This window comes from Ovis canadensis, chromosome 18 (assembly GCF_042477335.2).
Source record: "Ovis canadensis isolate MfBH-ARS-UI-01 breed Bighorn chromosome 18, ARS-UI_OviCan_v2, whole genome shotgun sequence".
Taxonomy (NCBI): Eukaryota; Metazoa; Chordata; class Mammalia; order Artiodactyla; family Bovidae; genus Ovis; species Ovis canadensis.
This window is the reverse complement of record NC_091262.1, coordinates 21,885,061-21,898,179: the sequence shown is the minus strand read 5'-3', so window position 1 is coordinate 21,898,179 and position 13,119 is coordinate 21,885,061.

Sequence of the window (13,119 nt, the reverse complement as noted above, 5' to 3'; positions counted from 1 at the left end):
ATTAATATCAATTACTCTCCCATTGTCTTCTGGCAGCTAACGTTGCTGTGGATAATTCTGAGACTAACTCAAAATTTTCCATATTATAAATGACTTCAAATGGTTTACTTTTTTGGATTTATTCTAGAAGTTTGATAATTTAAATAAGATACCTGTTGCTCTGTTTCAAGTTTTCCTCGAAGGTGGGCTATTCATTCAGCTGGCAATATTATTTCTTCCTTTATATCAATTTTCTTTTCTGTACCTTGCATTTTGTTCTCTGCTTTAAGAATAGTAAATATTCATATCATCAGAATCTCTTCATGTGTTTTACATATTTGTTCACTTTTCTTTATTTCTTAAAACCACTTAATTTTTTCATTTATAATTATCTCATGCTTTTTATCCATGCCAACAATTTGATTTTTAGCTGTATCCATTTTTGTCCCTGGTTTTTAAAAATTTATTTAATAACAGTATAAAGAGCCCCTTAATGAAAGTGAAAGAGGAGAGTGAAAAAGTTGGCTTAAAGCTCAACATTCAGAAAACTAAGATTATGGCATCCAGTCCCATCACTTCATGGAAGATAGATGGGGAAACAGTGGAAACAGTGGCTGACTTTATTGTGGGGGGCTCCAAAATCTTTGAAGATGGTGATTGCATCTGCACTTACTCCTTGGAAGGAAAATTATGACCAACCTAGACAGCATATTAAAAAGCAGAGACATTACTTTGTCAACAAAGGTCCATCTAGTCAAGGCTATGGTTTTTTCAGTGGTCATGTATGGATATGAGAGTTGGGCTATAAAGAAAGCTAAGCACCAAAGAATTGATGCTTTTGAGCTGTGATGTTGTAGAAGACTCTTGAGAGTCTCGGACTGCCAGGAAATCCAACCAGTCCATCCTAAGGGAGATCAGTCCTGGTGTTCATTGGAAGGACTGATGTTGAAGCTGAAACTCCAATACTTTGGCCACCTGATGTGAAGAGCTGACTCATTTGAAAATACCCTGATGCTGGGAAAGATTGACGGCCGGAAGAGAAGGGGATGACAGAGGATGAGATGGCTGGATGGCATCACCGACTCGATGGATGTGAGTTTGGGTGAACTCCCGGAGTTGGTGATGGACAGGGAGGCCTGGCGTGCTGTGGTCCATGGGGTCACAAAGAGTCAGACACGACTGAGCAACTGAACTGAACTGAATAACACTGTAAGGATGTTTGCTGCTTTTTTGTGTGTTTTGTTTTATAACTCTAAAATGTCCATCACTTTAGGCTGGCTTATCATCTTCTCTCTGAAGTATTTACTTAATTCATACTCTCATTAGTAGTTTTTGACTATGAGACTTCATTTCTATTTTTCCTTCCATTATGTTTTATTCCAGTTTTTATGGTCCTTTCCTTGTGTGTGTGTGTGTGTGTGTGTGTGTGTTGCAAGTATGTGTCTTGTTTACATAGGCAATACGATGTTTCCCCTCATCTTGTTCATACTTAGTGTCGTTGTCTTTATTTACGTTGTCTGTGTATTTTATAATGCAGTTGGTAACTCTCTATCTCACCTGAGAATGATTTTCTTTGTTGGCATGTCCCCAAACCCTACTTTTGTCTAAGACAATACTGGGCAAATGTTATCTGCAAAGAACCAAAGAGAAAACATTTTTAATGTCTCTTTTGCAAATATTCAGCTCTGCAGTTATAGAAGGAAGGCAGTCACGGACTACACATAAATAAATGGCCACAGCTTCATTTCAACAAAACTTTACTCACAAAATTAAATGACAAGCTCACAGAGCAAAGGTTGGCTGACCTCCAAATCTAAGAGGTGATTTAATGTCCTCTCCCCGGTTCACTCCTCCTTGTGCGGCTGCTACAGTTTCATGGAGAAAATCTAGCAGAATTCAGATTAATTCCCTAATTGACCACAGATCTGGAAATACAAAAGAAACCCTTCAGTCTTCACCAATATCTTATGAAACCTAGAATTATTCCTTATTTTACCTACAATTAAATGTTAATTATTAATTAGATTGCCTCCAAATTGTGCGGTATTAATAATAATAAGGGCTTCCCTGGTTGCTCAGTGACAAAGATTCTACCTGCAATGCAGGAGCCGCAGGAGACATGGGTTCAATTCCTGGGTCAGGAAGATCCCCTGGAGGAGGGTGTGGCAGCTTAATCCAGTATTTTTGCCTGGAGAATCCCAGGAACAGAGGAGCCTGGAGGGCTACAGTCCATAGGGTCACAAAGAGTTGGGCATGACTGAAGGGACTTAACACAGAATATTAATAAATAATAAAGAATGTTGTTCACTCATTAATCTCTCTAGTGCCACTTCTTGGAAAAGGGGATCCAATTAAGGGCTCTAATTAGTTCTTGCTGGCAAATAGTTTTCATGTTTGCCATTTTATTTTTGTGATAGTCCAGCAGAGCCACTTGGGGAATGAGTTTTGCCCTGCAATTTTTACCTGGCAGTAATCATGTCTATTTTTTCACACTCTTCTCCGATGCTCCCCAGCAGTTTCTGAGAGATTCCTAGAGGACTGTCGGGGCTAGGTTCCCCAGCATGCAGCCAACACGGCAGGGTGCTCTTTACCATGCCACCCTGCAGCCAACACTGAGCCTCCCAAGGCAATGTGCTCCACTGAGCAGAGCTCTCTGCACCTTTCCATTGCCACTACTGATCTGATGTACAGGTGGAGGGTAGGCAGTGATAATCGTGTAGGAGAACTCTATTCAACACACTTTTCTTCATGGTCAGACAAGATCACCAAAAGACAGAGAAAGCCTACAGAAATTCTGCTGGCAGTGTCAGAACACTTCCAGATATGATATGAGCAAGGAACAGTGTATCCACCACCATTGGAAGAGCTTTGAGAACTCCAGGTACCTTGGAATATAGCAACTAATTCCTGATTTTCAGAAACAGGAGGAATTTTTTCCCCTTGAACCTACCTATCATCAGTGCATCAAGTCCCAATAGATTAACACTGAGTTTTCTCACAATCTTCAGAGCAAACCCTATCAACCACAAGAGAAATATTGCCTAAGGTAGTAAGTTGCCTAGGGTGTCAAATAGCACCATGAGTGGGACACCAACAGAAGATGAGGTTATCGTATACCAGCCCCAACTCATTTCTTTTTTTTTTCAGTTTCTACTGCTCCAGTACCTTACTCTGAAGGTCCAGCTACAACTATTCAGATAATAACACACATCTCAAAATACAAATATTATCCAACTCTCAAAGGACAAGTGCAAACTCTGATTGAAAAGCATGCTTACAAATCTTATTTTTACCAGAAGCAATCGGCAGAAAGATAGGTTTGCTAAAAGATGCACTCAATTAACATCACTGCAAAGTGCTTTACTTTTATTATATGTGCAAGCATGCTAATTTCCTCTAGAAGAAAAAGGTATATTCAAGTGTGAAGTCAGATGATTGTAAAGGGTAAAAATGTTTAACAGCTTCATAGAATAGGTCAGTGTTCAGTATATGCCAAAGCCACGTGCTTAAACATAGTTCTTTCTCAAATTCTCACATTCAAGTCCATGGATACAAATATATTATTCAGCCAGTTCACCCACTTCTGTTTCATCAAGAAGCGGAGCTTGTCTATTAGTCTGTTCTGAAGAAGAAGGTGCATGCAGCAAAAATTACAAGCATTAAAATCGCCTTCCTCTAACGGAAAGGGTTGATTCTATGATACATTTTTTTCTTATTTCAATTTTTAAGATAAATATATAATATATTCTACTATTCTCCTCTCTAGCTATGAGAGGAAGTTATTTTAAGTCATTTTTATCTCTGTCATTAGCTGACTAGAAATATAATTTGTTATTTGGAATATTCAGAGTTTAATCTGTATCTTATGGCTATATTGCTTTGAAGAGACATCTTTGAGTAATTCTTTTAAATTAGTTGTATAGAGTTCTAATCTCCATTAATTAACAGGGAATCAGGAAAAACCCAGTGATAGCCATTACTGCTTACTAAGCAAAGAGGTTAAGCTACATGTATACACTAGGACAAGATGAATCAAAATAAGTTTTATCTTTAAGGCATTGCAGCAGAGTAGCAAAGTCTTACATGAAAGGCTCTCCCTTGCTTTCCACCAATCCTGTCAGAAAAATGGAGCTGACATGGCTAATGGTGTTATTAAGAGGGTTGCAGCATCAAGAGGTAGGCAGAAGGGACTTCAAAAGCTGGAGCAGCCGTGGTCCTAGAAGCATTTGATATGAAATCTGGGCTCCAACTCTCATTTTCTCTCCTTTGAAGAATTCTAATTGGAGAAGAAAAAAATCAAGCATTTTTGACAAGACCTGTGCCAAATAAAATTACGGGAGGCAAAGATGAAAAGGAATGTGTCGTGATTGTCCTGTTTTTAAAAGTCCCCAAAGAGTAAGAGTGTCCTTGCAGTCACTGATGCTGAAAAGGTTCATTGAGGAGGATGGGGGAAGATTCCTATGTGCTACCAACCAGACGTGGAGGTTTCTGATTTCCCCAAGATAATGGACCAGATATTGATGGAAAATTGCAATACAAATTAAAAAAGAAGAAGAATCAAAAGAAGAGAAGCTAAGTTTGTTGTCAAACAGTCTAAACATTTACTATATTTGATACTAGGAAACTAATACGGTAATACTACCATTTGGGAAATTCTTGAGGTTTAACACCTCGGAATGTGTGCCGTTGTCTCTCCTGAAATCACTTTGCCATCTCACATTTCACCTGACTGATTGAGAAGTGAGCTTAATGAACAACACAGAAAAGAAGAAAACAAGTAAAAACAAAAGTTAAAGTTGTAATAACTAGTACAAGTAAAAATATTAGCCCAAACTGTCACATATCCCTCTGAAGATAGCCATTAGTACATTAAACTTGGTCCCACAAAAAAACTTGAGTATACAGTATATTTTGAAAATCATAAGTCATTTGTAAAGAAGTTCTTCAATGAAAGCCATTTGTGTAAATATGATATGTATTCTTATCTTCTGTTACAGCAAATTATGTCTATGAAAGGAATTTGTATTGACATAAATTAATTTTATTTTTATCAGATATTTGTCTGAAAAAGTCAATTAAGTAAAAAATAATTCTAATAATGGTATTAGAGTGTTTTTATCCAAATAGGCAGAAAATCATAACCAATTAAAGTATTACTTTATTTCATTATAAATATTATTTTGTTTCATATTTTTGTTTCATATTCAATATTTTGTTTCATATTTTTTATTAGTTTGATAAAGATATTTGTGAAATACTTCAGAAATGACTGAAAGCAACCTGAATGTGGAAACTGCTTCAAGAAAAAAACAATTTCATGGAAGGTGTTTAGTTATATGTGTATTTTCAGGAATACACCTGACTTGAAAGAAGTCCTGTTCTATAAGCTCCTGGTACCATGTTTGATAAATGTGCATTCAATGATTGAGGGTCAGATATAATCTGAAAAATTTATTCCATAAGTATGAAAAATAGAGCTTTCAAAATCTTCCTCCTTCAGAGGCCTAGACATCCACACCTCCAGTCTTTCTCATTGTACCCTCCAAGATCACTGCTCATGGGCATTTTCTAGGTAAAGGCAGGCAGCAGCATACAGATGGGTAGTGTTGACAGAAGAGTGAACAAAATACTGTTTCTGCTTATCTGAAGATATTAGAGGATTTTCTACTCAAAATTTAACCAAACTTAAGTCACTTTGGCCCTGTGATTTAAATTAGCACCCTGGATATCATACCTTGTTCCTTCAGGTGGGGGACAGAATTAAAATTCAGAAATCACAGAATTGTTTAGAACTATAAAGAAATCTTCTAACTGAGCTTCAATTCCCCCCCATTTCACCAAAAGACGCTTACTAAGAGCACTACTATGCTCCATGTTGTCAAACCCGATGAGCAGTTTTGATCTCATTTTACCTTACCTCTCAGAAGCACCCAAGGTTAGGAAAATGTGCCAATTTCTCTTCCTTTACATTCTGACTGCATCACCTCCCGTTTTCCTGACTAACTCTGACCAGTTTTCTCCCTCAGCTCTGTGGGCATATTTTACCCTCCTCAGACTGAATTCAGCATCCCTCAGTGGCCCTGGCTTCAAACTCTCTCATTCCCTTTTATACCTTCCATCTTGATACTGTCACATGTTAAAATTATTTAACCACTGTCAACGTATTGATGACTCCTAAATCTCAGCCTGTGACCTCATTCAAAGCGTCACTTCCAACTGGCAAAGAAGCATTGGGGTCTCCTGAGGTAGGAGTCTCCACAGAGACCCATGCCCTTCATATTCAATATGTTCAAAATGGTGGAAAAAGTGTTAGTCACTCAGTCACGTCCAGCTCTTTGTAACTCCATGGACTATAGCCCTCCAGCTTCCTCTGTCCATGGAATTCTCCAGGCAAGAATACTTGAGAAGGTAGTCATTCCCTTCTCCAGGGGACCCTACAAGCAATTTGCTTGGATTCCAATCTTGGATCCACAGTTTGCTAGCCTGGAGGCCATTGCTTATTCCATCATATTGCTGTGCCTCAGATTCTTTAGCTCTGGAAATGAAGAATAATGGCACCCCATCTGCCTCCACATACACACACAGGTGAGAAGATTAAACGAGCTACTACATGAAAACTCTTTTTACTACAATCTGATCAGGTCGATACTCTGGTAAAAATCCCTTCAAAGGCTTCCCTTAACCCTGGGTGAAACCGTAAGACCTGAGTCAGCCCTCAAGACTGTATATGATCTGAGGAGTAATGTGTGTTACTTCTAGAAATTTTCTTCTGATAATCCACTCCAAAATAGCAGCCAAAGTGAACATTTAAAGTTATATTGGATAAGGACACTCTGCCACTGACAACCTTCCATCACTCTCCATCTTAGCCAGAAGAAAAGCTGACGACGATTCTGGCGCTTCACACCTGGTGCCGTTGCTCTCAGACTCCCTCTGCCTTTCTCTGCTGTTACTTTCTAGCGCCTCTCCCTTCAGTGCTTCGGTTTCAGCCCCAGTGGACTCCTTGTTCCTCAGTACTTTGCCTCCTCAAGTTTTGGTCACATTTCACTTTTCGAACCAGGCCTGCCCTGACCACCATATTTAAAATTGCAAAGTGCCCACATAGTCTTCATTTAGAAATCTTGGTTTCTTATCATCCCTCTCTAGCTTTCTGTTTGTTTGAGCCATAGAATTAATTCCCTTCTAGTATGATTCTTTATTACGATTAATTTTTTGCTAAAGTATAGTTGAGGTGCAATATGATATGTTATAGCTGTACAAAATAATTTCAAAGCTTATACTCCATATATAGTTATAATAAAATATCCCCTGTATTGTACAATATTTCCTTGTAACTCATTTCATACTTAATAGTTTATACCTGTTAATTCCTTACCCTTTATATTGCCCCTTCCCCACTCCCTCTCCCCACTGGTAACCACTAGTTTGTTCTCTATATCTGTGAGTCCATTTCTTTTTTGTTATATTCACTACTTTGTTTAAATTTTTATTTCCCACATACATGTGATATCACATAGTATTTATTTCTCTTTGTCTGACTTACTTCACTTAGCATGTACCCTCCATGTACTCCCAACTGAAATGTAAGCTCCATGAGGATAAGATTGTTCTGGCTGTTTTCTTCACTGGTTATCCAAAGCTTCTAGAAGTGTCTTATATTATTTGAGTGCATGTCCAGTCATGTCCAACTCTTTGTGACCCCATGGACTCTAGCCCCAAAGGCTTCTCTGACCATGGGATTCTCCAGGCAAGAACACTGGAGAGAGTTGACATTTCCTACTCCAGGGAATTTTCCCAACCCAGGGATCATACCCACATCTCTTGTGTCTCCTGCATTGGCAGGCAGATTCTTTACTAACTATTGTTGGCTCTCAGTAATTTCTGTTGAACACACAATATGATTGAGGACAATCAAAAAGGTGGAGAGGCCCATTAAAAGATTATTTTAGTCACTCATATAAAAGGGTAATTTGAAGTATGATATTGGTAAGATGGAAAGAAAGACAAAGGATAAGAAATACATTTTGGCTGTGAAAATTAAAGGTACTTCTTGGATAACAAGTCAAGAAGATGTGGGAAAGGGAAGAATTCATAATCATTTCATGACTTCTGGCTTACATGCTTGCATGATGATGCTTATGGAGGATGTGATAAAGCTGAGAGGAGGGCAATAATTAAGAGGTGGGAAGGATGGAGAAAAGTCTGTTTGTGTGCATATTAATAAGGACAACACTGTGATGTTCAAGTGGGAATGGCACATTGCACATATCCATATAAATCTGTAGCCCAAAGGGAAGACAGTAACTGCATATGTGGTCAGGAAAAGCTACTTTCAATACAGGAACTTCTTGGGCCTACTTGGTTTTGATGGAACACTAAGGAGGGAAGGAGAGATTGACCAGCCATCAAAAGTGAGAGGGGACAGGTAAAGTTCCTCAGCATTTGAGAAGATCTTAGAAATAAGTGAGCAGATAAGAGTGGGACACATCCTGTACTATCACAGGAAAAAGATGGAAACATATTCAGTTCAGTTCAGTTGCTCAGTGGTGTCCGACTCTTTGTGACCTAATGGACTGCAACACGTCAGGCTTCCCTGTCCATCACCAACTCCCAGAGCCTACTCAAAACCATGTCCATCGCATCATGATGCCATCCAACCAGCTCATCCTCAGTTGTCCCCTTCTCTTCCCACCTTCAATCTTTCCCAGCATCAGAGACTTTCCAAATGAGTTGGCTCTTTGCATCAGGTGGCCAAAGTATTGGAGTTTCAGCTTCAGCATCAGTCTTTCCAATGAATACTCAGAACGGATTTCCCTTAGGATGGACAGGTTGGACCTCCTTGCAGTCCAAGGGACTCTCACGAGTCTTCTTCAACACCACAGTTCAAAAGCATCAATTCTTCAGTGCTCACCTTTCTTTATAGTCCAACTCTCACATCCAAACATACATGACTACTGGAAAAATCATAGCTTTGACTAGACCTTTGTTGACAAAGTCATGTCTCTGCTTTTTAATATGCTGACTAGGTTTGTCATAGCTTTTCTTCACTGTACTCACCATCTGCAGTAATTTTGGAGCCAAAAAAATAAAGTCTGTCACTGTTTCCGTTGTTTCCCCATCTATTTACCATGAAGTGATGGGACCAGATGTCATGATCTTCATTTCTAAATGTTGAGTTATAAACCAACTTTTTCACTCTCCTCTTTCACTTTCTTAAAGAGGCTCTTTAGTTCTTCACTTTTTGCCATAATGGTGGTATCATCTGCATATCTGAGGTTATTGATATTTCTCTCAGTAGTCTTGATTCCAGTTTGTGTTTCATCCAGTCCAGCATTTCTCATGATGTACTCTGCATACAGGTTAAACAAACAGGATAACAGTATACCATCCTCCTTTCAAAATTTGTAACCAGTCTGTTGTTCCATGTTCAGTTCTAATTGTTGCTTCTTGACCTGCATACAGATTTCCTAGGAGGCAGGTCAGGTGGTCTGGTATTCCCATTTCTTTAAGAATTTTCCACAGCTTGTTGTGATGCACACAGTCAAAGACTTTGGTGTAGTCATTAAAGCAAAAGTAGATTTTTCTGGAACTCTCTTGCTCTTTTGATGATCTGACATACATGGGCAATTTGATCTCTGATTCCTCTGCCTTTTCTAAATCCAACATGAATATTTGAAGTTCACAGTTCACATACTGTTGAAGCCTGGCTTGGAGAATTTTGAACATTCTTTTGCTAGCGTGTGAGATGAGTGCAGTTGTGAACATTCTTTGGCATTGCCTGTCTTTGGAATTGGGATGAAAACTGACATTTTCCAGTCCTGTGACCACTGCTGAGTTTTCCAAATTTGCTGGCATATTGAGCTCAGCACTTTCACAGCATCATCTTTTAGGATTTGAAATAGCTCAACTGGAATCCCATCACCTCCACTAGCTTTGTTCCTAGTGATGCTTCCTAAGGCCCAGCTGACTTCGCATTCCAGGATGTCTGGCTCTAAGTGAGTGATCACACCATCATGGTTATCTGGGTCCTGAAGATATTTTTGGATAGTTCTTCTGTGTATTCTTGCCACCTCTTCTTAATATCTTCTGCTTCTGTTAGGTCCATACCAATTTTTTCCTTTATTGTGCTCATCTTTGCATGAAATGTTCCCTTGGTGTCTCTAATTTTCTTGAAGAGATCTCTAGTCTTTCCCATTCTATTATTTTCCTCTATTTCTCTGCACTGATAGCTGAGGAAGGCTTTCTTATCTCTCCTTGCTATTCTTTGGAACTCTGCATTTAGATGCTTATATCTTCCCTTTTCTCCTTTGCCTTGAGCTTCTCTTCTCAGGTATTTGTAAGGCCTCATCAGAGAACCATTTTGGCTTTTTGCATCTCTTCTTCCTGGGGATGTTCTTGATCACTGCCTCCTCTACAATGTCATGAACCTCTGTCCATAGTTCTTCAGGCACTCTGTCTATCAGATCTAATCCCTTGAAACTCTTTGTCACTTCCACTGTATAATCATAAGGGATTTGATTTAGGTCATGCCAGAATAGTCTAGTGGTTTTCCCTACTTTCTTCAACTTAAGTCTGAATTTGGCAATAAGTTCATGATCTGAGCCACAATCGACTCCCAGTCTTATTTTTGCTGACTGTTTAGATCTTCTCCATCTTTGCCTGCAAAGAATATAATCAATCTCATTTCTGTATCGACCATCAGGTGATGTCCATATGTAGAGTCTTCTCTTGTGTTGTTGGAAGAGGGTGTTTGGTATGACCAGTACATTTTCTTGGCAAAACTCTGTTAGACTTTGACTTGCTTTGATTTATACTCCAAGGACAAATTTGCCTGTTACTCCAGGTAGCTCTTGACTTCCTACTTTTACATTCCAGTCCCCTGTAATGACAAGGACACCTTTTGGATGTTAGTTCTAGAAGGTCTTGTAGGTCTTCACAGAATGGTTCAACTTCAGCTTTTTCAGGATTACTGGTCAAGGAATAGACTTGGATTACTGTGATAGTGAATGGTTTGCCTTGGAAACAAATCGATCATTCTGTCGTTTTTGAGATAGCATCCAAGTACTGCATTTTGGACTGTTTTGTTGACTATGATGGCTACTCCTTCTTCTAAGGGATTCTTGCCTACAGTAGTAGAATCATAATCTGAGTCAGATTCACCCATTCCAACCCATTTTAGTTCGTTGATTCCTAAATTGTTGATGTTCACTCTTGCCATCTCCTGTTTGACCACTTCCAATTTGCCTTGATTCATGGACCTAATATTCCAGGTTCCTAAGCAATACTGCTCTTTATAGCATCAGACTTTACTTCCATCACCCATCACATCCACAACTGGGTGTTGTTTTTGCTTTCAAGGAGGGTTAATTACAAGACTGAGCAATGGTACACTTTGACTTGGGTTATAGTGCAATGTGCAGAGGGCAACGAAGACTTGAGAAGACAGAATAAGTTATGAAAGAATCATATTAAAGTGGAAAAGGGAGCGTACCAGGAGATCATAGATATTCCATGCACTACTAAGAGACCTTTGAACATAAATTTAAGGTGAAGCTAAGAAGCCAATCTGATCTGTGATAGCATAGAAATAGTGACCAGGTGGGCTTACCTGAGCCACAGAGATTTTAATGGATATGCCCATGATCATACAGACAGGCATAGTTGTTATCTGATCCTCTGAATTTATTTCTATCATCCTTTGCATCCCCTCCACACCTTCCAAGTCATGTATGCCTCAGCCCGTCAAATGATTATTTCATCAAGGTACTTTAAATTGATTTCTTCAACAGATTTACTTATTGAGCTCATATGAAGCACTTGGTGTTAGGAATACAAATGAATAATGTTCTTAGCAAATATGTGTTGATATTCTGTGGACATAACTATTTTTTAAACTTGTTAATTTTGATCTCTGCAGGAAATAGGGAGATAAGGTCTTTTGGAATTTTGGGGTCAAATTTCAACCTTTTAAAAACCATAATGAATGATTCTACACATACAAAAATGTGTGCTACATCAACTCTTTAAATTTTAATATTCTGTTTCTTATCTGATACCTTATTTTTATATACCTTATGAGTTACATTATCAATCTCAATTTTATAGTATATTGATGCTTCTACATGTTTTTAACAACTCTTTGAGATTTATATTGTCCCCGCTTTTCCTTTAAGAAGCAACTTAAAGCTGCTCACCTTTCTAAAACAGTCATTGACTGAACTCCTCTCATCATGAGGATTACCTGGAAAAGCTTTAAATCAATAGCAAGAATTCTTTGCTATTGAACTTCCAAACTGTAAATTAAATAAAGATATGACTTAAAGTCCTTTTAAACCAGAGTTAAAGGTAGAAATATCACCCTGAAGTAACTTTTCTCTTGAGAAAAGTGTCTTACATTCTAGTGATAGTTGAGGATTAAAATAAAAAATGATTTCTAAAAGTCAGAGGCAGAAGTCTACCATGAAGTTGAGAAAAAGGGCTGTTTCTGGCTTGGTGCAGGATTTTCAGAAAATTCAAGCCAACTGAAGCTTGCAGTCATGGAGTCTTGAGTCACAGAACTCCCCCTACACTCTCTAAGGCTTGTCTTTCACCTACCAGATGACATCTAAAGATATTTACTCACCTCCTTTTTCTCCATCCCAAAGATAACTTCCCAGATGTGAAAATGCCTTTTCTGTTCCTTGGAAAATTTATTATACCATCACATAAGGAGTCACCTTCTTTCTTTGGGTTGCTTTCTCCTGTCTCCTTTGCTGTGATTTCCTTCTATACTTATATGCTCAGTGGAAGTTCCAGGTACCCAAGGGAGATAGTAGCTAGAGGTAGACCATATCCTGTGAAAAGAACACACAAGTTGCCTTGCTTTGAGAGAGATGTAAATAAAAATATGGATTTCACTAACTATATTTGACAGCTTGCAGAAATTAGAAATGAACATGTGTTCAATATTGAAAAGGTTTTTCACTGCAATGATGATATGTGAAAGTTGGTGCAGCTACAGGTCCTTGTGCCTTTAAGCAAAGTACATACAATATAATCAAACTTTTAAAAATAACACAGTGAAATAAAACCAAGTTTGAAGGAAATGAACAATATATGGTCTCATGGAAGAAAGTGTCAGAAACACCAAAGTAAGACTAT